Source organism: Suricata suricatta, chromosome 2 (genome assembly GCF_006229205.1).
Source record: "Suricata suricatta isolate VVHF042 chromosome 2, meerkat_22Aug2017_6uvM2_HiC, whole genome shotgun sequence".
NCBI lineage: Eukaryota > Metazoa > Chordata > Mammalia > Carnivora > Herpestidae > Suricata > Suricata suricatta.
This window is the reverse complement of record NC_043701.1, coordinates 110,076,978-110,079,896: the sequence shown is the minus strand read 5'-3', so window position 1 is coordinate 110,079,896 and position 2,919 is coordinate 110,076,978.

Genomic DNA, 2,919 nt, shown 5'->3' with positions numbered 1-2,919 from the left:
GGGGGGGAAGACAGGTGGTGGTGATGGTGGTGGGCACTTGAGGGGAAGAGCACTGGGTGTTGTATGGAAAACAATTTGACAATAAAATATTATGAAAAAAAAAAGAACAAGTAAATGTTAAAAAATAATTTTTTAATTAAAAAGTTACAATTTATTAGAAATGTTTGCTCATCTTAGGGAATACTCACAATCCAAGTTTTACTGTATTTGATGATCAAGCCAGAACTTCATCTGAGACTAACCTCAAAAACCTCAATCTAAAGCGTATAAGTTTCCATTCTCTGTCTTCCACTAACTCTCCTTTTTCTATAGCACCTCAGTGACAAATGACAGTGATTCAAGAACCTTCACTACAAATTCTGGAAAAATCCTAGGAGGTAATTGGTCTGGATCAAGAAACCAACTTAATTGGAGTTTACTGTCTCTTCATCTTTCCTGGGCTTCAATTCTCTTACAAGTTAAGTTTTTACAGCCCTCTCCTTGACCAAGGAGATGACAAAAGTGGCAAGAAGCAGTTGAGTGTTCAGTTTTCAGTTACTCTTAAACTGAAAGAGAGAATTTTTGTAAAATGCCAGCTGCAATGCTTGGCATGAAGCTGGTACTCAAACATTTGCTATCTTCTTTTCCCTGTTTCACCAGAGGCCTAAGTAATCCTTTTTCATGTCTCTCCTTGACCTAGATACAACCCCAAAAAGAAGGTATTTGTGGGTCTGTCTGGACTTTGCAAATTGCATGAGCCTCACCTCTCAGAGATTTTTATCCTTTTGACCCTTACAAGTTAGTCCTGTGCCTTCTGCATACCGCTTGTATGTGTTATAGTGGTCTAAAGGAATGAGTGTGCATGCACGCGTGCACACATACACATGCCATGCAGTTTACACCTGCAGTTCTAACAGATCTGTGGGTTCTCACAGAAGGAGAAAGCCCCTCCTTCTTCTTCACCTGCAGAGCTGCCCTCCCATCTAGAAAGGTCATCTTCTTGGATGTAGCCCACAGCCTCAGGAGGGATGCGCAAGGCATGAAGGGAAAGAACGCCTCACTGATCTCCAGATCACCTGGCAACCTGCAGAGCCACAGATGCACCCCGCAGACGGTTCTCACGGCCACTCGGAACTCCATTTGGGAAGGTTCTTAGCCCTCCTTAGCTAGAATATAAGTAAGACTGCTAGATCAGGGGAAACAGCGATGCCAACAGCAAGAACATTAATACAAAGCTCTGTGAAACACCTTTAGCTTCAAATAAACCTAATAAAGTAGGTTCTACTATTTGCACTTTACCAATGAGGAGACCAATTAAGTCAGAGGGCTTAAGAGACTCACCCATCACAGAGCTACTTAGTGGAAGAACTGGACCCAAATCAAACCCAGACCCACTTCTTTACTCTACTCTGTACTTTTACAGCCACCATTTATTGCACACTGAGAAGATTCCAGACATGGGTTCAACACTTTGCATACACTGTCTCTCTTCAGACTCCTAATGACTGCATCTTAAAGATGACTCAGCTACGTCAAATTTACTCGATTTTGGACCCACACTTGAGTGGAGCTAAGCAGTCCAGGACTGCTGGAACTCCAAGTGCACTTCCTAACCACTGCAACTCCTAACTTACTTTCTGATGAGATGCTTAAATAATAGGATAATAGTAGCCAAGGTTTATCAGTCTTTTACTATGTGTCTGGCAACCTAACAGACCACAAATAAATCACCCCATTAATCCTCCCAATGCCCCTAGGATTCAAAAACTATTAAACCAATTTATAGATGAGGAAACGGAGGGACAGAGAATCTGGTAAATTTGCTAAAGGATACAACACGAACAGAGAAGACAAGAGGCAAAACCAAGTGGTCTGACTCCAGAGACCATAAAAATCAACATCACACTACATTACTTCTGCTTTTAAGAAGAGGAACCTGGGTGTTTGGCCTAAAGCGTTTGCCTGCACTCTCAGAGAGAGGGGACTTCTCAATCCTTGGATAACCATGTTAGGATAAATCATTTATCACTCAATAGCATATATGTTGTGAACTAAGCCCAAAACTATGAATGATAGTGATCACAGGGGTGCTTGGGAGACTCAGTCAGTTAAGCATCCAACTTTGGCTCAGGTCATGATCTTGCTGTTCCCGATTTCACAAGCCCCACATCAGGCTCTGTGCTGACAGCTCAAAGCCTGGAGCCTGCTTCAGAATCTTCCTCCCTCTCTCTCTCTCTCTCTCAATCTCTCTCTCTCTGCCCCTCTCCTTGTGCTCTGTCTCTCTCAAAAACAAATATTATTAAAAAAATAGTTATCATAGATGAGATCCAGTGCAAAGAGGTGGTTCCAACAGTCTTTAGAGACCTCATTGAATGGTGCTTTCCTCCAGGTGTCTCTGGTACTGAAAGGTCACAAATTTCAGGACCTTCACTGAGTAAAGTCCATTTTTCTACCCCTGACTTGAAACCAATAAAACAAAAACTGTAGAACAGCCCCATGTCCATGGAGGCCAACCTAGCCTCTCCTTTCACGCATTGAATGTGTGTGGACACCTCCCCCCCAACAAACTGACCATCCTTAGAGAAGGACCCAATGGAGCCCGGATGGCCCAGGCCCATCTGACACAGCACCTGTAGGTGTGACTCTGGACACCCGGAGTCCAGTCTGTTCTGACCAGCCCGGCGTGCAATGCTCACTCAGGTGCGCCACGATGGGAGCACTCATGCACGTGATGACAAGCACCCACCATCTCAGTTTGCTAGGGCTACCGTAGCAAAGCAGCGCACACAGCAGACATGACTTAAGTCCTGGAGGTCAAAAGCCAGAATCAAAGTGTCAAAATGATTGGTTTCTTCTGAGGCCTCTTTTCCTTGGTTTGCAAATGCCCATCTTCACCCTATGCATCCACATGGTCCTCTCTCTGTATATCTTTTTTTTTTT